The sequence below is a fragment of the Notothenia rossii genome (assembly GCF_949606895.1).
Source record: "Notothenia rossii genome assembly, chromosome: 5".
NCBI lineage: Eukaryota > Metazoa > Chordata > Actinopteri > Perciformes > Nototheniidae > Notothenia > Notothenia rossii.
The window spans coordinates 43,308,856-43,336,288 of record NC_136903.1 but is presented as its reverse complement, the minus strand read 5'-3'; the positions used below and the strand labels follow the sequence as shown (position 1 = coordinate 43,336,288).

General features: G+C 39.6%; 4 long non-coding RNA genes across 4 annotated transcripts; 2 read left to right on the top strand and 2 right to left on the bottom strand.

Annotated features, from left to right (window-relative positions):
* The first annotated feature begins 233 nt into the window (after positions 1-233).
* LOC307040973 lies at positions 234-1,875 on the top strand. The gene is made up of 2 exons (XR_013808653.1): positions 234-1,555; positions 1,776-1,875. It is a non-coding gene; the product is annotated as an uncharacterized lncRNA (long non-coding RNA).
* A 650-nt stretch (positions 1,876-2,525) lies between these two features.
* Positions 2,526-5,010, bottom strand: LOC307040972. The gene is made up of 2 exons (XR_013808652.1): positions 4,608-5,010; positions 2,526-2,712 (listed from the first exon to the last, which is right to left on the bottom strand). It is a non-coding gene; the product is annotated as an uncharacterized lncRNA (long non-coding RNA).
* A 13,382-nt stretch (positions 5,011-18,392) lies between these two features.
* Positions 18,393-19,807, bottom strand: LOC307042098. The gene is made up of 2 exons (XR_013808999.1): positions 18,713-19,807; positions 18,393-18,492 (listed from the first exon to the last, which is right to left on the bottom strand). It is a non-coding gene; the product is annotated as an uncharacterized lncRNA (long non-coding RNA).
* A 1,623-nt stretch (positions 19,808-21,430) lies between these two features.
* LOC307039964 lies at positions 21,431-26,824 on the top strand. The gene is made up of 3 exons (XR_013808377.1): positions 21,431-22,010; positions 22,732-22,771; positions 22,963-26,824. It is a non-coding gene; the product is annotated as an uncharacterized lncRNA (long non-coding RNA).
* The last annotated feature ends 609 nt before the right edge of the window (positions 26,825-27,433 follow it).

Below are 27,433 nucleotides of genomic sequence, written 5' to 3'. Positions count from 1 at the left end.
ACATACAAAAAAAATATTAAAAAAAATATTAAATACATTTTTTTTTTTTTTTTAAATATATATTTCAAAAATATATATTTTATATTTTTTATTTTTAATGAACAAGGTAAATATCATACAATTGGTATCAGTAAAATGTATAATCTACAATAAAATCTTGTTTACAATTGTGTTACGATGTCTAAAGTTACTGATAAGTCACATGTGTCCTTCCTGGCCTTGCCCTTGGCATTAGTTTATCATTACGGGGCGCTGCCCCCGAGCCAAACAGCAGCAACCAGCACGTTGCAAAAGTCTCAATAGTAAACTGTGCCGCCGAAACATAATTTCAGCCAATCAGCACCGTCAAATATTTTGGTCACGAGAGCGCTCACGTTGGCGCCCACGTTGCTTACGTGCGTTGACGTGAGTTGTTTTTTTAGACTCGTGAGGAACTGGGGTAGTATCTATAGAGAGGCGAAGTCCCTCCCCTTCCGGGAGCCTTCATGGGACCCCGGAAGCGGAAAATTATACATAGAAGTCAATGGAGAGAGAAAAGTTATCTTTTGATCCCGTTTGAATTGTGCCACGAATGACACATATGATGTTTGTCAATCTTAAACAATCATTTCCATGCAAAAAAAGTCACAGTTTGTCGTAAAACTGCTGAAATATAAGACTATGAATAATACGCAACTAGAAAGACTACAAATCCCAAATGCATTCTGGGTCGCGTAAGTGATGTCATAGGCGATAATGCTCCAAGACTGGTTGTGACTCGCAAAGCAAAGAGGAAGAAGAAGACTGATTTATTCCCTCCAATAAATATAAGAGATTGCTCCAATAAATTCACTTTTACAAGATGCCTGTGTGCTTTGTACGAGGTTGTAATCACAAAAGAGATCATACCACTTGCTCGTTCTATCGCTTCCCGTCTGATGAAAGGACCAGGAGTCGTTGGACCAAACATATCAGGTAATATACATGTTTTGCATGGAACATAGTCAAGTTAGCTACCTAGCTAGTAGCGAGCATGTTAGTTAGCATTATATTACATTACTTAGCCTTGTCATTTGTATTAGCCTTAACACGAAGTAAACCGAAATGTTAAACAGTAAGAGTATTCATGATGGTAAGTATTTTGTGAAACATTTGAAGAGTAGCCTATCGCCCCCTCCACCAGGTGCTAAGGGGGCGGGAGGTAGGCTAACCCCACATTAGTATCAGCGATCTTTTCTACTTAATGCTATCTGCACAAATGGTTAACATTGACCATTAAAAGATCAGGCAGTTCAGGGAGAGTCGAAGGAAGGAAGGCAGGCAGCTTTGCATGACATTCTTCTGGACGTGTTTCATTGTGATGATAGTGAGGGTGAGTCAATCTGTTTGTTGGAAAGACAGTAGTTGAGTGATTACTGAGAGAAAATTATTAAAAGAGATAATTATTCAGTGTTGTTACTTTAAAGTGTTGTTACTGACCTTTTTCTCTTTTATTTTCTTTACCTCACCTGTAACTGCTGAGACCCTGAGGAACAAGCACACTGGACTGACCTGCTCTGGCAACCTGATTTCCACTGTACGTAATAGTATTTGGTTATGGTATATTATTTATATACATCAAAGGCACAATGCACCCCCCAGAGACACACATGTATTGAGTGTGATATTTTGCATTGGTCATGTGAAATCATCTTTACATACTAGAAAACTGTAGGAGCGGCAACTTGTTTTGAAATTGAATTTTTAATATCCGATAATAAAGTTGATCTGTTTTCTTTATTCTTCTCTCTTCCCAGCTCCATCCATCACCATTCTCTGTTCCTGCAGGTCCTGCTTGCTAATCAATATTCATATTTTTTTACACAATTACAAATAAAGTCAATGTATTGTATGACATGAAGTTGTGCTTCATTCTGAGTCAATAATAAATTCATTCTGCCTTCAGCTGCAAAATTATTGTGGACTGCACTGACATCCATGTAGCTGCCCCCCAGTAAGATGAACCAAGCAAAGTTGACATACTCAACATACAGCTGTACTCTTAAGTTTACATGAAGAATTTGTGAAATATTGGTAATAACAGGTTTAAATGATTATTAGTAATTAATTATATAATTTTCTCATCGTAGATGAGCAGACAGGGAGCAGATGAGAAAAGCAGAATATGCAGCTGCCATTTTCCACATGGAAAAGAGAAAGGGCCAAGTGTATTTGAGTGGACAAAAGAGAAATCCCAAATACGAAAAATAAAATTATACAATTTACAGATATGTATACAAATAAATATATATCCTATATACACCATGTATAATGATGGTGTATGATGTAGAAGGAAGTGTGGTAGATAACAAGTAAATATAGAGTTACATACAGATCCATGTTACAGCAAAAGATGGAATAACTAAGAAGCACGCAGTATAATAATAATTACACGCAACAATTAAATAACTGCTCAGCATCTCCACCACAATCCCAATCTGCTGTGTCCTGTTTTCCTCCCCTCTGCATAACACCCCATCACACATACGAAACACAACGCAGAGTCCGAGGGTGTTAAGAGTATGTTTATTTAAATGTCCTCCTCTCTACTGGCCAACACAGGGAGCATATGCTGGGTGTAGAATTGTTCCAGGAGGAGGAGATTTCCATGCCATGCAGGGTCTTTGGGGATGGGGAGGATGATCGCCTCCATCGTGGTCCACAGCAGCAGAGACTCCGGTCTGTGATGTGCAGCTGTTATATAATATACAATACATTTTTTTGAAAAACATTTGATCAAAAAATAAAGATTTGGTCAGGATCTAGAGTCAGTGTGTAGTTTATTAATTAATCAATGCTCTCTACATTAGGAAAACACATACCAGTGTACCAGAGGGAGTCACACACAGCTGTGCCTAGATAACCAAACAAATTGACAACAGGGATGCAAACTCATCAGGTATGAAAAAGGTGACAAGGATCCGAGCCCCCTGACCCCACAGAATATCGGCTTTAAAATTAGGAATAACAGGATTTTAGCAGTCAGAACAACTAAAGCAGCAGTGTTAATATTAACAGAAACGCCATAGAGTCACATCTAATAGAAATATATAAAAAGCATTTATTTTAATTGTGTAGCAGTCAGTTTATAATTTTGGCAGCACTGTTGAGCATTTTGAAAATGTATTTTCATGCCTCTGTGCAAGGCTTAGTCTTTCTATCTTTATAGCCACTGGTGTAAAGTAACCAAGTTCATAAACTCAACAAGTACTATACTTGGGCACAATTTTGAGATACTTGTACTTTACTTAAGTATTTCAATGTTTTGCTACTTTGTACTTCTACTCCACTACAGTTCAGAGGTAAATGGTGTACTTTTACTCCACTACATGTATGTAATACCTTTAGTTACTTTACAGATGTGGATGAATGATGTGAAATATAATCAAGTGTTAAATCAGACTTTAGTTCCACCTGGAGTAAATCCAAAAGCTACCCTGCCTGCAGTATACAAAGTCATTCAAACTAGCTGCACCTTTACCAGCTTTGATAACACTTTAATGATCAGTCATTATAAAACATATCATATTATTCTGAAATGGACCAATCTGCAAAATGACTACTTTTACTGTCGCTACTTTCACTATATTTTGATAATAATAATGTTCTACTTTTACTTGAGGAACATTTGGAATGCAGGACTTTTACTGTAACAGAGTATTCCTACACTCTGGTACTTCTACTTTTACTCAAGTACAAGAACTGAGTACTTCTACTTTTAATCAATTTCAAGATATATACTTATACCACCTCTGTTTATAGCCTATGAAAAAAACGATTAAAAAACGAAGGCTAAAGCTAACGTTAGCAGATAGTGACAATGTATGCTAGTTAGCTAGCTCAACGATAATATTGCGACGGGGAAAAAAAACTTTTCAGTGCACATCACGCTCTGCCGCTCCGACAGGGAGCTCTATTGTGAACACCTGAACGGCCCGTTCTAACAGCTGTTCACCAGCGGTCCAGTCTGTGCCACAGTGACTCCGGACGCACAGTTAATATTAACGAACGCACCGTAGGTAATGTAGCTGCTGAAGCTAGACCATCATCGCCGAGCAGCAGAGGCTTATTATACATCATGAGCAGAGCCGACAGGCAGGAAGACTCGAGCACACAGCTCGCGCTTCATTATAATATATATAAAAAAGCTCGCGGCCGCACATTAATCCGGGTCCCAGACCCCCTCCCATACCCCAAAAATATTTTTATTGCAGATCTACAGGAATCATAAAAACGACCTATTTTGGATTCAAAACGGAGAATTTCGCCGAAAGGTGACAAGTTTGCATCCCTGGACAAGATAACCAAAATCCTTGAATCTACACACAGCAAATAAACTCAAATGACACAACGAGATGTAAAAAGGAGATCACACATATAGTCGATATAGAACTGGCCGCTTCAATCTGAAGAGCAACTAAAACAAAACACGGGAGTGTATCTTGTTCTTGTGAACACTAATGTTATCCACAGCATACACAGACACCACAAAGTTCTTAAGGAGAAAACTAGTTGCTAAAACAAAACACGTTAGTGTACCTTGTTAGCTAGCTGACATTAACCTTAGACATTGCACTCATATTACTCACTGAAACCTTGTAAAGCCGGTCCCGCATGCTGGCTCTTACAGAACCGCTCCCTTTCGTGTATGTACAGCTCTCAACATGCCCAGACTTGTAGTGATTTTCACCTCTTTTTATACTTTTTCGCCTCATTCTGAAAGAAACAGGTGAAATTTACTAACGTGACAGCCATCTTTGTGATGGTGACGCGTATTGTGCGAGACCAGAGACCTGTAGTTCACTGAGCGGTTTCACACAAAAAAAATTGTAACTTCACAGTTTTACGACACATTTTTATTTTTTTGACTTGCAAAATGTTCTTTTAATTTGACAAACATCATATGTGTCATTCGTGGCACAATTCAAACGGGATCGAAAGATGACTTTTCTCTCTCCATTGACGTCAATGTATAATTTCCCGCTTCCGGGGTCCCATGGGTCGGAAGTAGATGGGCGGGACTTCGCCTCTCAACATTGTTGACCAGAGGTGGGAAATAGGCTAACTTGTATACTCAAGTAGCCTACTGTACTTGTGATTTAGAAATAGCCTACTTGTGCTATAAGGATAAGGACAACCAAGCGCAAAGCCTACAAGCACTGAAAAGCTGGCAAGGGGAGACGGATGAGCATGACTCAGCGTTCTGTCAAGAACTCGAACAATATAAATTGTTCGCCAGTTTCAAAACGCAATAAAAGGGTGGATAAAAAAGCATGCATTGTGTCTCGATTTTTAATATACTGTCATGATTGTCTTAACGGAATAACATGGTTTGTTTAGATTCACTGATATCAATATCTAATAAGAATAATCTTAAGCATTTAAATAAAAATGTTCAACCAGAATTAAAATATTAAATAACAAAACAGATACAATGACATTAATCTGTTTATTAACAACGAAAATAATACAAATTAAGTACATATGCCTGGATTTAAAATAACACATTTATACATGTGTACAATCAAATATAACTGTCCTTTGCCTCATTTATAAAATATAAATCTTAGCATCTCACTAGCAGTGGCAAATGCAATCAGTTACAGCTGCCCTAAGTCTGTAGCCAAGTCTAATAACACCATTGTACACGTTGCTGTGTCAATACAGATATTTATTTTTTAATTATTTGTCTTTACTAGTAACAATACACCTGGTTATCGTCAGTGCTTGAATTGGAATAAAAAAGGTGCCAGTACTCTAAATCAGCAACAAGTATTTGGCACAAAGTCATAGTATATCCTATAATGCTGGTGGGTTTGTCTCTTTACTGTATATTTTAGAAAGGCTCACTGTACTTAAACAAAATGACTCAGGGTGCATCTGAGATTAGAGGGGGTGCAGTGGTAAAGTGCTAATATTGAAGTTAGATGCATCAATCTGGTGCAATTTGAGAGCAAAATGAAGAGATATATGGATACCTCTCAACATCCATAAGGAAACAACTGTAAACAGATTTACTTTTTCTTTATGGATATAAAAGAAAGTAAAGCTTGACTCCTACTGGCTGGTTAAATGACTCCTCGTCCCTGAGGCCACTACCAGTTTTTTGTGCCATTTTGCTGGATTTATTTGTCAATAGCGTTGCTGCACAAAGTGATAGCCCTCTAGTTTAAATCTACTACCCAAAAAGAAACATATGGAGATGGGTTACTATTTAAAAAAAATTGCAAATCTATTTGGGAACAGTGGGGCCGGGCCTCAAATCCTATAGGGGGTCCGGGGGCATGCTCCCCCGGTAAGATTTTTTTTAAAATGTTGGACTTAAATGCATCAATCTGGTGCATTTTGAGGGGGAAATAAAGAGACTACACCCATATGAAACAAAAATGTATACATTCAAATAATCATAAAATCATAAGTACATGGCCATAACCAATAACATACAATATCCAATATGAAAAAACATTGAAACTTGTTTATTTATTTGTTTTTGGTTCATTTATAGTTGTGAGTGTGTCTGGGCTCCTGAATCGGCCTCTCCTGTCTCCCTCCTCTCCCCCTGCTCCTCTTTGAGGCAACAGCAAAGACTAGTTTTAGCTCTCAACAAGTTTATCTTACCTTTTTTCACCTAGTTAACATTTTGTTTGTATTATTCATGCATATTTTACTAATCACTACCCCCTCAAATGGAAATATGTGTTTACATAAATGGTGACCGAACCGTTTGAGACCCACTGAGATAACTTAAACTAAGTTAACTATCTAAAGACTCAGAGATTAATTTACCTCACCAGAGCTGTAGCTCCTTATATCCGTTAGCGCAGCTAGCTAGCATCATGCTAACAACAATACACGTAACCGGTGCGCGCGCTTTCTCGCTCGCTCGCGCCAGACATACACCAACACACACCCTCCCGAGCTTGAATGACACACAGAGACCAATCGAGGGCATTAGTATGATCTGTATGAAAGTGGCAATGTCGGCAGGCCACGTCATGTAGACAGCCAGTCACCCTCTGTGAGGCAGAGTCAGACCCACATTTGCGCTGCGTTGCGTTTACAATATATACGTATATTGCCGGCGGCTGAGTACCGGCATTTTACTGAGTACTGAAGGATTATTTGAATTATTTGAAGGATTAAAGTAACGTGGTATGGCAGGAAAGTTCAATCTGGTATATTCCTTTTAATGTCACCTTATATATATTCATGTGTGTTAAAATCAGAAGGGACAAAGTATCTTTTCCCTCCCCCAATATATTGAGGTGAAGTCTGTGTGTTTAGAGAGAGATGGGAGCAGGGAACACCCTTATTTGGGAAGAGGGCCAAGACGCTGGAATGTTTCCCTCGTAAAAGAAGGGTGTGCTTACACAGGCTTGAAGCAGATGTGTGGGTGTTTTCATTGAAGTAAATATAAGTGCTACATGATTACTGGTCAACTATACCTCTGTTCTTATTCTTTCATGTGTGGGTACTAAATGGCTACAAACATTGTGGAGAAATTAGCTTAAACATCTTTTATTACTCTATATGAAATGGAAGCAGTTTTTATGACAGGGACGAGAGAGGTGGGGGAGGGAGCGCAATCCGAGGAGTTTCAGCATATCAATTGTCAGGGGAATCGACTTGTTTTCAATAGAGGTGTGTGGTTGGTTACTTTGTGTTAATAATAGCAGTATGTGTAAAGGAAGCTGGAAATATACAATGTGAAACCTTTTATTTGAAGTAGAGATGTGAACAATAGCTCAAACAAATGGAAAGGCTGTAAGACAAATAAGTGTGTTCTCTATATTAGGCCTGTGAGAAGTTTGACTATTTGAAAAGCATCTCTAATACTGCTTAAGAGCATAGGTAATGTGTTCCTCGTTGTTATTGATATGAAAGTAATTAACATGTATTACGTATATTTAGCCAACTATAACAACTATATCTTAAAACATACTTTTAACTTGTGTGTGGCAGTCAGGAGGCGGGAAGATGGACTCAGGGACAAAGGGCCATAAAGGAGATGTGTGTGTGCTGGCTACAAGCTGCTGTGTCGCACTGATTGGGTGCGACAGGCCATGTGTTGGTCTCTGCCAATAAGATGACCTCTGGGGGAAAGCAGGCACACTCCTCCTCCTGTGTTTTAGTATGAAAGACTGTGTTTTCCTTTGGTTCGCGCTCTTGTTTTTCACCGGCCGTTCCTGAGACCTGTCTCACACGGGGGTAGAACCTGAGCCCGGAGTACTCTGCAGAGTGCTTCGTGATTTCTTTGTATTTGTATCGTTACTGTATATCATTAAAGCAAGATTATTGTTTAACTTGTATTCTGGTGTTTCTTAATCCCTTCCTTTTCCCGAATTCACCCAGCTTATCAAACGACACGCGGAGACGAGGTTGGTTTTCAACATCCTCGAAATCTCCAACAAATGGTGAACCCGACGTTTCTGAGTGGGGTGTTTTCGGGGAAGAGACCACCAGCGGCAAGCGGACGGAATAGTCCAGGGCTAAACATCTCGGCCTCTTCTGACAACTACAAACAGAGCTCTGTACAATAGGCTACCAGGTGAGCAGACACGATTTAATTCGAAACCTGTGATTTGACCATATTCCAAATTTGAGGGTTGTCAGACGAAGTTTACAGTGTTTTTTATAGTAACAATGCAAATGCGTGTTTTAGTTGTTAAAATCGGATATCAAGTTCCGACAGGCCAGAAGGGTATTGAAGTCCCGGGCTTGAAAGTGGCGGTATTGAGTCCCCACAGTTGAAATAGGATATTAAGTTCCTAACGGGCCAGAAGGGTATTAAAGTCCCTGGCTTGGAAGTGGCGGTATTGAGTCCCCACAGTTAGACTGTCTAGTAGTCAGTTGGTTGTATTAAGTCTCCATATAAGACTGACCCAAAATAACGAATCCACAGCTCGACGGGGCTGGAGATGAGTTATTTGTTATAAGTGATCCAAAGGAGAGTAACGCAAACTTCAGAAAGTCATTCTGAAGTGACCGGGCCTCACTATATCCTTTGGTGTGTTGTGAATATTTACTGGTAACAAGGACAGTAAGTCAGATCAATAGATATGAAGTCTGTGAATATTTACTGGTAACAGAAACAGCCTAAGTCAGATGAATAGATACGAAGTCATAATGAAAGGAGAATTTTAACGAGAGGAGCGTGAGTTAAGAGCTTACGAGGACAGTGGGTTCAAGCAGAAAAATTGAATAAAAGGATAGCAGAAGTGTTAATTGTTGAAAGAAGCCCCCCTTTTCCAAAGGAGAGGCTGAGAGCTACAGCAGGGGAGAGAGAAGGGGGTGTCAGTATTTGTCTGTGAGAGTTCCCCCCACCCTTTTTCCTCTCGAGAGCAGCAGCAGCAGCCCGGAGTGTGTCTGCTTGCTTTTTTCTCCAGTGATCTGAAGTTGGAGTGAAATACATAGAAAATTAACAGATCAAGGTGTGATTTGAAGTGGTAGATATATTGAAATAAATAAGAAACAATGATTTGCTGCTATTTAAATATAGTCTTTGAGAACTGATTGATACCGTTGCATTGCGTTGTGAATTTCATGGTATTTGTCATTAACTAAGGATTGTACTTAATTATATTCCAAGGGGAAAATTATATTAAATACAGGAACAAAAGAGTAGAAAGTAAAGAGAAGATTTTTGTAAGTTCGTCAGAGGGAATCTGTTGATGTTTAAGCATGACAGAGGTCCTGCACGAGGTTTTGCTCCAGCCATCTCACACGGTTACACAAAGGGGTGATTTATGAGAAACTTGTGGTCAGGAGAAATGAGATGTTTTGGAAAGTAGACAGAGAGAGAGAGAAAAGTAAGGTGGTTGCTAAAATATAGAGAGTAAAAGTTATATAAAGTTAACTACTATTCGGGAGAATGTCATATTGTTGAATGAGTAACCTAAAATAAGTGAAGATGGTGAAATAGTTTGATTAAGGATACAACCGGTAACTACTGATTAAATACACAGTGATGGTGTACATGAACATTGAGAGTAGATTAAGTTGTTTTGTTCTTCATGCTTTTCACCAGAAGTCATTTGAATGGTTATTATTTTTAAGTAGTGTTGTTTTGTGTTATATTTCTAGACTATAATGTACCCACATGCATGTGGTTTCTTTGTCCCAGTTCATTTTAAAGTCAGCCGCCTCATGGCTAAATCTATTTGACCCCATGAGGTCAAGAGTCATTCTGTTAGACCACCATCTTGTGAAAAACAAATCATTGTTCTTTTGTCACATTTTGAATTAGAAAAGAGTTCATTATGCTAGATCAATTTATCTATAAATGTTGTAGTGGGAGTTTTGTGTTTGCTAACATTTTTAGGAACGACAACACTAGGAGATGAGTAAACTCAAGAATCCGTGGAGTGTAAATACATTGAGAAAAACACATTTTTATACTCTAACTTTTTGCACATCATAGACAAGGAATTTAGACAGTATAAATAAATATTCACCAAAAGTAATAAGTAAAATGGAGAGTAGACATGGGCCTACACGTGAGTCAAATTATATTACTGTGATCTGATCAGTGGGCTCTGCAGGTTTACTATTGTTCTAAGTAACAGTGGGATTTAAAATATTGGAGAAAGTATGGAGATGTTCTTTCGTAGTGTGTGAAATATGTGATGCTTGAAACAGGTATTTCAATTTATGGAAGAAAATGGTTTCCTGAAAGAGTCAGGTTGGGTAGATATGTAACAATAGATGAAACAATTTATAGACAGAGTTTTTGTAATATCATTAGTAGACATTAATGTTGTTGTTTAGATGGCATTTAGCAACTAAGACAGATAGTATGATTAGAAAGAGACAGAGTGGAAAGGGTTGGATTGATTTAATCTCAGTGTGCTAGATTTCTTATGGATAATGTGTCCCGGGACCTGGACTCCCCCTCTGAGTTAGAAAGGCTACGACCCCGTCCCTCCAAGCAGACAAAAGACCCAACCCAAAAGGAGGCTCCTCCTTCTCCATCAAACAGACAGAGAACCGGAGCTGAACCGTCTCCACCTGAGGCATCCAGAACCAAACCGCTTGCTGACATACAGAAATACTCTCATCAGTCACTCAGACAGGGCATGAAGCTGAGCCACGAGATTTGGCACAGGAGCAGAGTGGGGGACATGAGAGCAGAATCCGCCCTCCATGAAGCAGCAGAGAGACTGTAAAGGGGAGATGAAATGCAAAGCAGTGCAAAGAACAGTGGCATGATGTGGGCTGCAGATGTGACTGGGCCAAAGGCTGCCTAAAACAGTTACAGCGGATGGATTCAAGAGCTGATGGACTGAAGAGAAGACAGAATCAGAGGAGTTGGCATAGTCGATTTGAAGTGAGGAGGTCGGGGTCACGGCTTGAGACAACCAGGGGAGGAGAAAAGGAAAACGGGAAGGAGTGAGTTTACACATAAACACACTTATTCACAAAACGCGCATAGAAGACACCACATTTAAAGAACTTGAATTGACTTGATAAATAAGTAAAGATAAAAAGAGGTATTAACCATGAATTAATCGATTGGTAAATTCAAAATAGCAGTAAAGAGGAAACTATTAATGTAAAAGGAGAAAATCATCCTAAAAACACACTGAGGGTTAAAGGGGGAGACATGAGGGAAATATGCACTACACTTTAAGCAGGGGGTGTTTTGGAGTAGCACAGTCTAGAACCATATTCTTCAATCTTTCCATCATATTAATAAATGATTCTTCAAGAGATTTTTATTCATGTGTGAATAAAGCAGTGATTTCATTTGTTACAATATTGATTTCACCATTGTGGCATAGTTATTACCATAGGAGGGCTTTAGGATGGAAACTGTTTTTAATCCTTGGTAAAGTAAAGGGTGATGGTTGCATGTTCGGACACCCAAGGTTCCACACACTGCTAAAGAGTTTAACATTGTTTTTAAGTAGACCGGAATTGAAGATAAATGAGTATAATGAGCTATGAAATGCAGAGCTACACAGATCCTAGTAATGTTTTGATTTAAGATAATAGTTATGTACACAAGTTTCTGAATTAGATTTATTAGACATTTTAATACTACTTAGTTGTAAATAAATTGCAGTAGTAGTAGTACTATTATGAAGTGAGTTTTGTACCAAGTTGCAGGAAATGTGGGAAGCAGCCGTCCCGATGACAAGTTAGAGATATCTGACTTAAGGTGGTAATCGTGAATTGATAAATGATGGCGCTCCATATATGACTGATTTTTGTAGACAAAGGATACTGGCCTATGCTGAAATATCAAAGTCTCTGCAGAGCACGACACATGGCCAATGAAACTGAGAACAAATGACCTTTGACCCTGACTGACAGTGTGACTTGAGAAAAGCACTATCAATGACTGACTCTGGGGCTGACCAAACTTGACTTTACAACCTGACAGTGTGAGTGTGAATGAATTTCTGCATGTGATCAGTGTAACTGCATGATTCTAAAACAATAACTAACCGAGCATGTCTTTGGACTAATACATTATTTTGGAGCTCCATGGGAAACACAGGTTTCCTACAATTCCACGCATTTGGAAAAATGCACATGTGACCCGTTTCTAATTCCCACAGGAGTTGGCGGTTTGCAAATGTAAAACTCAAACTAAAATCTAAAGATTCTGTTTCTTTTAGGACTGCCAGTTGGAAATGAACACTTATTTTCCCTGGAGTGTTTACTGTGAAAAATGATGGATATACTTTTGTGGATGATGTTTGGTATTTTCTTATAACCACTGGTTACCTGAAGGTTTTCTTCCCATACAGGATTTTATTACACATGTTTACATGTGTAAAAAGGGGGAGTGTGGGATATTTTCATTTAGGGACTGGAAGAAACCTGCCGCCCCAACTCAGATGTTCAATCTGACCATTGATTGACAGTTTTAGATTTAACCTGCTCCATATCTGGGGATAAGATACTGTTTGATGAATGTTGACATGTTTCTAATATTGATTGAGTTATAACAGGTAACACAGATGCAGAATCAGTGGCCAAGGGGCTACTGAGAGAGGTAATTCCAGGATGAGAATGAGAAGGTGAACTGTGATAATGAAAACAATTTTGTAATATTTCAACAGGTATTAAAGTAACTGAGGTTTGAAGTGTAGAAAGAACATATTACAGCTAAGTTAAAACATAGTAATGTAATGAGATAGAATTTAATTTAGACAACATCTTGTAACTAGCCTGGTAAAGAAGTAAAAGCCATAGACTGTTTAGATCATTATGGGGATGTACATTTAATTTAAAGTCATAATAGAAAGACATTTGATGACAGTATGTTGGATTTCTGTATTCATTTTTCAGCTTGATAATATCCAAGCAGTGACAGGTAGAAGCAGTCTCGCCTGGAAATTATTCACTTTGTCAGTATCATGATTTTAGTTGTTTTTAATCCATAACATTAGTGTGTTCCATTACCAGAGACATTAGCAGTTCATATTATATTTAGATTTTAAATAGGATCTCAAGGATTTCATTTATAATAACACAGATGCTGGTCAGGAATTCAGAGCTATTGAGATATGTTATTTAGTTCACCTGAAGATGTTGGGGTTTATTTTGTTGACACAGGCCAAGTATTAGAATTCTGAAGCGGCCTACCAGTGGTGGGTCAAACACCTGAGGGCCCAGAAGCCCTGAGCGTAGACTTGAGGGGTGGGTATCAGATTTCTCCACACAGGTTGCTGACGCCAAAAGGGGGACCCGAGGAGCAGGAGGCCGACACAGCGGAGTTCGTCTGGCTGAAGGTCGTCAGGCCTACGTGACTCAACCCCAGGTTCTCCGGCCTCTACAGAGTGACCCAGAGGACATCTCATGCCGTCCGCCGAGGAGCAAAGGGGGACATCTGGTACTACTGGAGCCAGTGTGCGGCGAGGAACACTCCGGCTAGGACCTTGGAGGACATCAGGATGGACCTGGCTATCGTCGACGCGGACATCCCTACAGCAGACGACTTGGAAGCAGGCATCAGCGAACTGGAGGAGAAGGACCTCGCGGACATCCCTACAGCAGACGACTTGGAAGGAGGCGTCAGCGGGCTGGGGGACTTCTCGAGGCAGCAGAGGAGTCTACTTCTCTCTGATCAGATTCATCAGTTCCACCTTTGAAGGAAAGGCCGCATCTCCCCCTCCCTATCAGCTGCCCTTGTTGGCGTATTCCGCTGAGGGGGGGCCCTGATGATTCAACAACACGCAAGGATGCTGCTTTCTGGCACTCAGGCTCTCACTCTGATTGTTTCTTCACTGTCATTGGAGGTTGTTTTCTGTTCTCAAGGGTTTAATGAAGGGGGACAGACACAGTATCAAAGAATGACAGTAGTTTGTTTCAAATGTCTTATGTGTGTTGGTCTCGTTAATGCGAGACCAAAAAGGGGGAATTGAAGGATTATTTGAATTATTTGAAGGATTAAAGTAACGTGGTATGGCAGGAAAGTTCAATCTGGTATATTCCTTTTAATGTCACCTTATATATATTCATGTGTGTTAAAATCAGAAGGGACAAAGTATCTTTTCCCTCCCCCAATATATTGAGGTGAAGTCTGTGTGTTTAGAGAGAGATGGGAGCAGGGGACACCCTTATTTGGGAAGAGGGCCAAGACGCTGGAATGTTTCCCTCGTAAAAGAAGGGTGTGCTTACACAGGCTTGAAGCAGATGTGTGGGTGTTTTCATTGAAGTAAATATAAGTGCTACATGATTACTGGTCAACTATACCTCTGTTCTTATTCTTTCATGTGTGGGTACTAAATGGCTACAAACATTGTGGAGAAATTAGCTTAAACATCTTTTATTACTCTATATGAAATGGAAGCAGTTTTTATGACAGGGACGAGAGAGGTGGGGGAGGGAGCGCATTCCAAGGAGTTTCAGCATATCAATTGTCAGGGGAATCGACTTGTTTTCAATAGAGGTGTGTGGTTGGTTACTTTGTGTTAATAATAGCAGTATGTGTAAAGGAAGCTGGAAATATACAATGTGAAACCTTTTATTTGAAGTAGAGATGTGAACAATAGCTCAAACAAATGGAAAGGCTGTAAGACAAATAAGTGTGTTCTCTATATTAGGCCTGTGAGAAGTTTGACTATTTGAAAAGCATCTCTAATACTGCTTAAGAGCATAGGTAATGTGTTCCTCGTTGTTATTGATATGAAAGTAATTAACATGTATTACGTATATTTAGCCAACTATAACAACTATATCTTAAAACATACTTTTAACTTGTGTGTGGCAGTCAGGAGGCGGGAAGATGGACTCAGGGACAAAGGGCCATAAAGGAAATGTGTGTGTGCTGGCTACAAGCTGCTGTGTCGCACTGATTGGGTGCGACAGGCCATGTGTTGGTCTCTGCCAATAAGATGACCTCTGGGGGAAAGCAGGCACACACCTCCTCCTGTGTTTTAGTATGAAAGACTGTGTTTTCCTTTGGTTCGCGCTCTTGTTTTTCACCGGCCGTTCCTGAGACCTGTCTCACACGGGGGTAGAACCTGAGCCCGGAGTACTCTGCAGAGTGCTTCGTGATTTCTTTGTATTTGTATCGTTACTGTATATCATTAAAGCAAGATTATTGTTTAACTTGTATTCTGGTGTTTCTTAATCCCTTCCTTTTCCCGAATTCACCCAGCTTATCAAACGACACGCGGAGACGAGGTTGGTTTTCAACATCCTCGAAATCTCCAACAGTACCGGCACCTTGCCGGTACTCAGTAAGGAGTGCCGGTACCACATGGGTAAAAATCAGAAGTGCCGGTACTGCGTACCGGTGAGTACCGGCCCAATTCAAGCACTGGTTATCGTAGCAAGCAGTGGAAACTCCCCTCAAGAAGCGACAATTGCCAAGGGCTTGCGTTGCAACGCTCACTTGCCAATATTTCTTTTTTTATTACAATATAGGCCTATGTTTAGCCTACGATCATAGATATAGCACGTTTGTTTATTTTAGCAAACCAAGTAGGCTATTCCAAGTAAAATTGAATATAAATGATCATTTATTATCTTTTTGAAAAATAGAGATCGCACATCAGTCCTGTGATAGTCCAGCGACATTTTACACGATAAATACGAGTTTAAATATCAGCATTTGCCACTGAAGGCGAGTGGCAGCTACCGTAAACCTTCTCTTAACTCTTAACTTGTGGCATTTACTTGCCACGGCAAGTTGTGGCATATATAAGTTGTGGCATATACTTGCCACGGCAAGTTGTGGCATGGTTGTGGCATATACTTGCCACGGCAAGTTGTGGCATCTGTGGCGTATACTTGCCACAGATACCACATCTGTGGCATATACTTGCCACAGATACCACGGAGTAGCGGCCTCCGTGGCAGATGCCGGAAGTACTTGCCACTGCCCGCAGATGCCACGAAATGCGCTTGCTGTCTCTCCAATATTATCGTTGAGCTAGCCAACTAGCATACATTGTCACTATCTGCTAACGTTAGCTTTAGCCTTCGTTTTCTAATCGTTTTTTTCATAGGCTATAAACAGCGGTGGTATAAGTATATATCTTGTAATTGATTAAAAGTAGAAGTACTCAGTTCTTGTACTTGAGTAAAAGTAGAAGTACCAGAGTGTAGGAATACTCTGTTACAGTAAAAGTCCTGCATTCCAAATGTTCCTCAAGTAAAAGTAGAAAAGTATTATTATCAAAATATAGTGAAAGTAGCGACAGTAAAAGTAGTCATTTTGCAGATTGGTCCATTTCAGAATAATATGATATGTTTTATAATGACTGATCATTAAAGTGTTATCAAAGCTGGTAAAGGTGCAGCTAGTTTGAATGACTTTGTATACTGCAGGCAGGGTAGCTTTTGGATTTACTCCAGGTGGAACTAAAGTCTGATTTAACACTTGATTATATTTCACATCATTCATCCACATCTGTAAAGTAACTAAAGGTATTACATACATGTAGTGGAGTAAAAGTACACCATTTACCTCTGAACTGTAGTGGAGTAGAAGTACAAAGTAGCAAAACATTGAAATACTTAAGTAAAGTACAAGTATCTCAAAATTGTGCCCAAGTATAGTACTTGTTGAGTTTATGAACTTAGTTACTTTACACCAGTGGCTATAAAGATAGAAAGACTAAGCCTTGCACAGAGGCATGAAAATACATTTTCAAAATGCTCAACAGTGCTGCCAAAATTATAAACTGACTGCTACACAATTAAAATAAATGCTTTTTATATATTTCTATTAGATGTGACTCTATGGCGTTTCTGTTAATATTAACACTGCTGCTTTAGTTGTTCTGACTGCTAAAATCCTCTGTTATTCCTCATTTTAAAGCCGATATTCTGTGGGGTCAGGGGGCTCGGATCCTTGTCACCTTTTTCATACCTGATGAGTTTGCATCCCTGTTGTCAATTTGTTTGGTTATCTAGGCACAGCTGTGTGTGACTCCCTCTGGTACACTGGTATGTGTTTTCCTAATGTAGAGAGCATTGATTAATTAATAAACTACACACTGACTCTAGATCCTGACCAAATCCTTATTTTTTGATCAAATGTTTTTCAAAAAAATGTATTGTATATTATATAACAGCTGCACATCACAGACCGGAGTCTCTGCTACTGTGGACCACGAAGGAGGGGATCATCATCCCCATCCCCAAAGACCCTGCATGGCATGGAAATCTCCTCCTCCTGGAACAATTCTACACCCAGCATATGCTCCCTGTGTTGGCCAGTAGAGAGGAGGACATTTCAATAAACATACTCTTAACACCCTCGGACTCTGCGTTGTGTTTCGTATGTGTGATGGGGTGTTATGCAGAGGGGAGGAAAACAGGACACAGCAGATTGGGATTTTGGTGGAGATGCTGAGCAGTTATTTAATTGTTGCGTGTAATTATTATTATACTGCGTGCTTCTTAGTTATTCCATCTTTTGCTGTAACATGGATCTGTATGTAACTCTATATTTACTTGTTATCTACCACACTTCCTTCTACATCATACACCATCATTATACATGGTGTATATAGGATATATATTTATTTGTATACATATCTGTAAATTGTATAATTTTATTTTTCGTATTTGGGATTTCTCTTTTGTCCACTCAAATACACTTGGCCCTTTCTCTTTTCCATGTGGAAAATGGCAGCTGCATATTCTGCTTTTCTCATCTGCTCCCTGTCTGCTCATCTACGATGAGAAAATTATATAATTAATTACTAATAATCATTTAAACCTGTTATTACCAATATTTCACAAATTCTTCATGTAAACTTAAGAGTACAGCTGTATGTTGAGTATGTCAACTTTGCTTGGTTCATCTTACTGGGGGGCAGCTACATGGATGTCGGTGCAGTCCACAATAATTTTGCAGCTGAAGGCAGAATGAATTTATTATTGACTCAGAATGAAGCACAACTTCATGTCATACAATACATTGACTTTATTTGTAATTGTGTAAAAAAATATGAATATTGATTAGCAAGCAGGACCTGCAGGAACAGAGAATGGTGATGGATGGAGCTGGGAAGAAAGAAGAATAAAGAAAACAGATCAACTTTATTATCGGATATTAAAAATTCAATTTCAAAACAAGTTGCCGCTCCTACAGTTTTCTAGTATGTAAAGATGATTTCACATGACCAATGCAAAATATCCCACTCAATACATGTGTGTCTCTGAGGGGTGCATTGTGCCTTTGATGTATATAAATAATATACCATAACCAAATACTATTACGTACAGTGGAAATCAGGTTGCCAGAGCAGGTCAGACCAGTGTGCATGTTCCTCAGGGTCTCAGCAGTTACAGGTGAGGTAAAGAAAATAAAAGAGAAAAAGGTCAGTAACAACACTTTAAAGTAACAACACTGAATAATTATCTCTTTTAATAATTTTCTCTCAGTAATCACTCAACTACTGTCTTTCCAACAAACAGATTGACTCACTCTCACTATCATCACAATGAAACACGTCCAGAAGAATGTCATGCAAAGCTGCCTGCCTTCCTTCCTTCGACTCTCCCTGAACTTCCTGATCTTTTAATGGTCAATGTTAACCATTTGTGCAGATAGCATTAAGTAGAAAAGATCGCTGATACTAATGTGGCGTTAGCCTACCTCCCGCCCCCTTAGCACCTGGTGGAGGGGGCGATAGGCTACTCTTCAAATGTTTCACAAAATACTTACGATCATGACTACTCTTACTGTTTAACATTTTGGTTTACTTAATGTTAAGGCTAATACAAATGACAAGGCTAAGTAATGTAATATAATGCTAACTAACATGCTCGCTACTAGCTAGGTAGCTAACTTGACTATGTTCCATGCAAAACATGTATATTACCTGATATGTTTGGTCCGACGACTCCTGGTCCTTTCATCAGACGGGAAGCGATAGAACGAGCAAGTGGTATGATCTCTTTTGTGATTACAACCTCGTACAAAGCACACAGGCATCTTGTAAAAGTGAATTTATTGGAGCAATCTCTTATATTTATTGGAGGGAATAAATCAGTCTTCTTCTTCCTCTTTGCTTTGCGAGTCACAACCAGTCTTGGAGCATTATCGCCTATGACATCACTTACGCGACCCAGAATGCATTTGGGATTTGTAGTCTTTCTAGTTGCGTATTATTCATAGTCTTATATTTCAGCATTTTTACGACAAATTGTGACTTTTTTTTGCATGGAAATGATTGTTTAAGATTGACAAACATCATATGTGTCATTCGTGGCACAATTCAAACGGGATCAAAAGATAACTTTTCTCTCTCCATTGACTTCAATGTATAATTTTCCGCTTCCGGGGTCCCATAGAGGCTCCCGGAAGGGGAGGGACTTCGCCTGTAACGCAGTGTAGGCGGAGCCGTGACGTCATCTTCAATGAGCTCCCGAGAAAAACAACACAGCCGTTAGCTCTTAGCACTCAGAGCTCACAGCTCTTCATATCTGTTCAGAAACTTGACAAAAGTTAAACAAGTACAAACCACATACTGTCTGTGTCATGGCGAATACAGTCGCTGGTTTATTTATGTCTGTATAGGCCGTTATTGTGAGTGTGGACGGTCGGAGCATTTACAACGTTAGCTTAGCCAAATCTCCATTAGAAAACACGCATTTTAAAAGGTTTTTCGCCTGCCGTCTGTCTGCAAACTTGTTAAAGCCTTAATTCATGGTTTTTACTATCCGGTATCAGTATGTTGTTACTTCGGCATCATTTTGAAACGTGTATTACAATTAAATCACGGTCAAATATGTTTATCTTGTTGTAGTTGTAGCCCCCTTGACAGCGATTCTCTCTAGTTTAGACTGCGGTCAAGCCAGCCCTCACGTGATATTGCGGTGCGCGAATATCCTATGCATTACGGTAGAGTAAAAAAAAAAATCCTCCCTCTGTGTTTAGATGAGAATAAAACAAAAACTCTCCAGTATCAAAGACTCATCTCACTTCAGGGTGATAGCAGGACATCCCATCTAGTCACTCAGAAAAAATCAGGACATTCGGATGTAGAGTTTCAAAATAAAAGACCTTTGAAGTCTCATATATGAGCTATCATCCCTGTTTTTAGATGACAATACAACAAAAACTTTCCAGTATCAAAGACTCATTTCACTTCAGGGTGATAGCAGGACATCCCATCTAGTCACTCAGAAAAAATCTGGACATTCTGATGTACAGTTTCAAAATAAAAGACCTTTGAAGTCTCATATATGAGCTATCATCCCTGTTTTTAGATGAGAATAAAACAAAAACTGTCCAGTATCATAGATCCATCTCACTCCAGGGTGATAGCAGGACACCCCATGTAGTCACTCAGAAAAAATCAGGACATTCTGATGTACAGTTTCAAAATAAAAGACCTTTGGGGACAGGGATGATAGCTCATATATGAGACTTCAAACGTCTTTTATTTTGAAACTGTACATTAGAATTTCCTGATTTTTTCTGAGTGACTAGATGGGGTGTCCTGCTATCACCCTGGAGTGAGATGGATCTATGATACTGGACAGTCTTTCTTTTATTCTCATCCAAAAACAGGGATGATAGCTCATATATGAGACTTCAAAGGTCTTTTATTTTGAAACTCTACATCAGAATGTCCGGATTTTTTCTGAGTGACGAGATGGGGTGTCCTGCTATCACCCTGGAGTGAGATGCATCTATGATACTGGACAGTTTTTGTTTTATTCTCATCTAAAAATAGGGATGATAGCTCATACAATAGAGATTTCAAAGGTCTTTTATTTTGAAAGTCTACATCAGAATGTCCTGATTTTTTCTGAGTGACTAGATGGGATGTCCTGCTATCACCCAAACTCTCGCGAGAGTTTTACACAACACGGATCCTTTCTAGCCATAACCCTATTTAATGTGTGTGGCAAAGAGAACCGCAGTGACGCGTCGTAAATTCGGAAGTAAGTTAGCATTTTTAGCACTTCCGGTTCCTTCCTCAAAAAGCAATGCATTTTTTTCATAGGGTTTTGGAAAATAGCTCGAAATAAGGTCTGTGGTTGACACAAATTTAAGAGATAAATCACGTTTTGTTCTACGACATTAAATACATCAGCAGTGACCCCACTGGGGATTTTTGAAGAGTTTACGTGTCTGAAAAACGATGGTTGTTACCGAGTGGCTGAATAAGACTACAGAAATTGTCGAGGCCGTTGTACGTCATTACGCCGAACACGTAAACACTCCCGCTAAGTTTGTTTTCTCCTGTGTTCTGCTTGAAAGCAAGTACCTGCCTATCTTTAGTATCTGTATATCTATATCTGACCATTAGAATCTGTATTTTTGAAATTGTCGCTTTTAACACCGTAGTTTTACAAATGATAGAATAATTAATTACCAGTGTTTTCCAATTTTACTCGGCAGTTCGTTTCGTTAGCTAACGTTAGCTAAAGCTAGCGCTACTAGTTAGCTACGCAATGGTTTGTTGCTTTGCTCCGGGTTGCAGCCACAGGTCTTCGCATGAAACGTGCCTGTTCTATCGTTTCCCGGCCAATGTTTTCCAAAGGAGAGTCTGGATTCGTGCCATGAGGTAAGCTGATGTTACATTTTTGTCCATGTCACGGTGAAATGTAAATGATGGGTAGTGACTGTATCGCCGTTTTAGAGATGGCGCTGCTGAAAAGACCGCAACATAAGTAAAGATAATGAATACATCCTATTAAAACCTGTGTGGCTTATATGATAAGTCTAATTAGTACAAGCAGCATAACGTTTCACCATGTAACTAAAGATTGTAGTCAGGGAAATCAGTTTGACATATTGAACTAATAACAAATCACCTCTGGCTGGCAGAGAACTCGCTGCTCCATAGCTTCTCTTGGACGTAAAATCACATGTACATTTTACGTTTATATTCAATTTAATATTCCATCCCTCACATACTTTTGTATATATAATAACTTATATTTTGTTTTTCTTGTTATGCTGCTGCAACACAAACATTTCCCAAATTGGGATGAATACAGTAATATCTTATCTTAATTAATTAAGAAATATAACTATTATAATTAGTGTAGCAGCTGACACCTATTTTCAATATGGATTAATCTACCATTTATTTCTTTGGTTCAATTTTCATCTATAAAAATGTCAAAATAGTGAAAATGTTCACAAGACTTATCAAAGTGCAAGGTTATATATTTAGTCTTTAGATGTTTTGTTTTAGCCTATGTACTGTACGTCTTAATGCTCTTACAGTATATGGGACGGTGTGACTTCCATGAAACTAATATTTTATATCTTCCCAACAGACGAGCTGACAGGAAACCTAACAACCACAACATTGCAAAGGCGAGTAAATGTAAATTAAAAACAATTCACCATTTTTTTATTTCTTCTTCCTTGCAGTGAGGTGAAGCTGACCTTGCACTTGGTGCCAGTAAGGATGTTCCTCACGCAGGCTGAATGTTTCTCCTTCCTTACTGACACAGAAGCCCTTGATTTGCAATGCTTCACTAATTGTCATTTCCCTGGCTCTGTAGGGACACTTTACCTCCAGCACAGCGGAAGACCCTACCAGACCATCTGGAGATGCCCCCAACAATCCTGATAGGGAGAGCCACAAATCTGACTCATGGACCTGCATCTGGGTTGCAGTGGTGAATGCCCTGACGCCCTCACATTCATTCATAGTCCCCCACTGTACAGACAAAACACCATCGAGGGCCTGTTGTTGCCCTAGCACCCTGGCAATAAAGGAAGCAGTCACACGCTTTGACCTCAGGACAGCTCCAAAGTTGCTGGCAGTCAACCTTCCTTTCCTGAAAAAATGCCAGTTTGGGTTGGTTCGCTGACCAGTGGTAGCCACCTGAATTGCCTTCTGTTGCTCTTCAGACAATGCCATGCTTGCCACAATTGCCTCAGGTCCCTGATGCCCAACAGATTTGATAATTTCAGGAATAGTAAGTGTTTCCAAGCTGTAGTGTTCCTCTTCTGGCTCGGGGGAGAGAAGCCAAGAAATTCCTGAAAACCTGCCCCCGAGTCTGTCCCTCAGCCAGTCACGATCTTCGGAGGTGGGCTCTCTTGTGAATGGGTTAAATTAGTTATTGGTTTCAACAGTCACATTAAAACAGTTACTAAATTGGCTTACTATCACCTAAAGATCATATCTAGGATTAAAAGACTAATGTCACAGCAGGATTTGGAAAAACATGTCCATGCTTTTATCTTCAGTAGACTGGACTACTGCAATGGTGTCTTCACAGGTCTCACTAAAAAATCTATTAGAAAGCTGCAGCTGATTCAGAACACCGCTGCTCGAGTCCTCACTAACACTAAGAAAGTGGATCACATCGCTCCAGTTCTGAAGCCTTTACACTGGCTTCCTGTCTGTCAAAGAATAGATTTCAAAATACTGCTGCTGTTTATAAAGCACTGAATGGTTTAGGACCAAAATGCATTTCTGACCTCCTGCTAAATTATGAACCATCCAGATCTCTCAGGTCTTCAGGGACTGGTCAGCTTTCTGTCCCAAGAGTCAGAACTAAACATGGTAAAGCAGCTTTCAGTTATTATGCTCCAAATATCTGGAACAAACTCCCAGAAACCTGCAGGTCTGCTGCAACTCTTACTACTTTTAAATCCAGGCTGAAGACTTTTCTTTTTGTCGCTGCTTTTAATTGAACTATTCATATCTGAGACTGCACTGTAACTTTTATCCATGTATTTTTTCTTTTAATTAGACTCTCCAGAAAAACGCGGGCAAAAATCCTTGATTATGCGGGCTAAATTCCTTGATTATGTGGGCTAAAATCCTTGATTATGCGATTAAACATGCAGGGTTTTTATGTGATATTATGCGGTGAAATTGCGGGAAGTTGCGAAATATGCAGAAAGTTGCGAAATATGCTAAATATGCGGGGAAAAAGAATAACAATTTTTTAAAATATTGGGCTGTCTTATTTATTCTCTCTCACACACAACCTGCCACTAACGTTAAACCCCTTTACTATTCAATTAAACACATTCAATGTTTATTTATTGTAAAAGCAATTGGGCTATTTTAATCTCACACACACACACCCCCCCCCCCCACACACACACACACACTTCTCCGCCTCATGCTGTTTTCATTTACTCGTTCGTTATCTGACCAGCTTCAATCTTGTAGGCTACTCACTTCGTTTCTTGTAGCCCTCGAAAGGGTTTTGGAGGCTGATGCCTCGGTGAACGTGAGTTGTTTGGCTTTCTTGTCCGCAGCAGCAGAAAGCATTTTCGAATGTTTGAATGAATCAAAGTGGGTCATCACCGTCGATTTTCTCTTATGCTCCAACACACAGTTGCACGGGGTGCAGAATAGTTTCCCCCCACTTTTTGCCCGGTCTTTAGTAGAAATGTTCGTCGGTAAATGAGATGGATTAGATTTTTTCATCTTGGTGTTTCCTCTATCGTGTGAGCTCCACACGTTCACTCTATACAGTGTTGTTTACATTCTGTGATGCGCGAGCTGATGACGTCACGTCACGACGAATTAACTTTTTTTTTCTCAACTTTGTGTGGAAAAATCTCTCTATAAAGGCCGGAGAGCTGGATCTGATCGATATGGACATAAACGCGAGTGAAGTGTAACCGGACGCGAGAGAGAGATCAGATCAGCTGCTGAGTCTGACGGAGACATGCAGCTCTGCATGATCACCTGAAGCTCCGCCCTCTGTTTAGCGAGCTGACCGGAATGCGCAAAATGCGTATATGAAGTGTCATGAACGCAAGAAATCATACCCTCGTGGGGGCGTCCTCATGTGATTGGCTTAGACTGGAGGAGACATCTGATTGGCTATTGATGAGAGAAATTACAAGTGCGAATCGGGTGATCGTCAGGGGAGTCTCAAAAAACCCACACACGAATGCACAGCGATCCGTGCACAGAAAGCGGTTTGTGTTTGCAGCAGGGATGTGCACAGGTATGGGCTAATGTTGCCCGGGCAACGGCCCTTTTGGCCTTTTTGGCTGACCTGCGCCTCTGGAGAGAGCGAGAGTTTTCTTTTTTCTGTTGTGGCCGAATAAACATGATAAGCCCACAATTATTATTGTAGCATCTCGCTGCGGGAAACACACTTTGTCAGCTCTGTCATCTGCCGGTGCGTTAAGACCACTTCAGTGTCGGATTTTGGAAACTTGATTTTGAGTTGTCTCATGGGAGTTAGGGTATAAGGGGCAAACAATGGGACTTTACTTCCTCTTGATACCGTCGGTTATTTACAAAAAAAACACCTAAATATAGCCTACTTGTTGTTTTTGTGCTTCTGTCTTTCAGTGTCTTTTCATCTGTAAACTCCCTCAACGGGGGAATCGCTCTCTTTTCTTGATCGCCCTCTAACGGGTGAAGAGTTCAATGTCCCGCTTCAGCGTAGGATTTCTGCCATGTCTCTACCACTTTAGTTTGACCATCTCTGTTATTAAGTTATGGAATACTACATAAATAAGTCATTAGATACCTTACCGTTACTGCGCTCATAAAGAATGATAAGAATAAGAATAATGCGTATTGAACTGGTTTAATTAATTAGTGAGTTTATTTAAGTTAGAGGCCCTATTTTATCAGTAGTCTATGTCTGGACTGCACAGCAGTTACAATGGTCTGGTCAAACTACATTAGAACATAATTGTCCCCATTTTGTATTTAATAGTTACTAACATTAAATATTTTAATGAAATATGGACCGCAAAACAGAACATTTCCCTGGTTTTAATTTTTAAAATCAAGTCACCGAATGCAAGTAGTCACCTTAGCTTATTTTGTTATGAGATGTGAATGACTGTTCAATTTAGTTTATGTAATAATCGTTTGGTTTCTTTTACATGAAAAACAAGTTACAATTTTCAAAAGGTCTTATGTTTTTTTTCGGGGGGAGGCCCTTTTTCCAGTTTAGAGCAATAGCCCCTCCAAATGTCTGTGCACGTCCCTGGTTTACAGATTCAGGGGATTTAAACGGAAAACAAATGTGTGGATCAAAAATACATATGTAAAACTTTTTTCTGTGTTTGGATTTTATTTACATGTATATGAAACGGAATACATTTGGGTGTGCATTGAAAACCACAGGTGTGGATCCGGTGTTACAGTATAAGTTGAGTCATGACAACTGGCGGCATTCTATTATTTTCGTCATAGGAATCCGGGGCGTGTACATTGAGGACCCATTGTTGACTTACCAGGAAAGAAACATCGTTTGTCGTTTACGTTCATCTTTTGCTATATCTGCCTCCATAGGATCACTTTGATGCACATTTAGTACTCGTATGTGAGGTTGTGGGGCAGAGGCCGATATCGTGACGCTTACAGGGAGGTATCGAACATTTCAAAGTAGGTGACTGTGTGGATGCCTGTTCAAAACATTGCAAACTTCAATAAATCATTTAAATTATATATTTGTGTCCGACTTTCATTTGTTCATCGTTCTTAATGTGATGTATAGTAGCTTTGATAGCTGTCCATACCTTCAGACAGCCTAAAAGTAAAACACAAGTTGTTTATTCACAGCCTGAACGCTCATCGAGATGACTGGATCAGTCATGACAACTTGTGATCAGCTCCGATTAAATTGTGATATCAATTCTGTAGCTAACCTCCAGGGATCACGTTTATTTTATGAAATACCTGTATCCCTCTCATCACAACACGACTCTACACTGTGCAGGAAAAACAATTACATACATGAAAATAATCTTGATGCATGGGAATTAAACACACAAACTAACAGATAAATCATCAGAAGAAGGCAGAGAGGAAGTAAATAACAAAAGGAACACGGAAGGCAGACAGAATTGCTTAGACACGGGTGTCACATGAAATTTAAAGGTTCTGGAAAGTTCCTTATACAGATTCCTCATGAGATTTTTCTATCTCATGAAGTCCCTAAGTGACACACACTGAACAGTCTGGGGTCATGGTCCTTGTCATTTGCTTTTGTCTTCCCATAACAACATGTCCAAGATGTCCATGTGTCAGGCTAA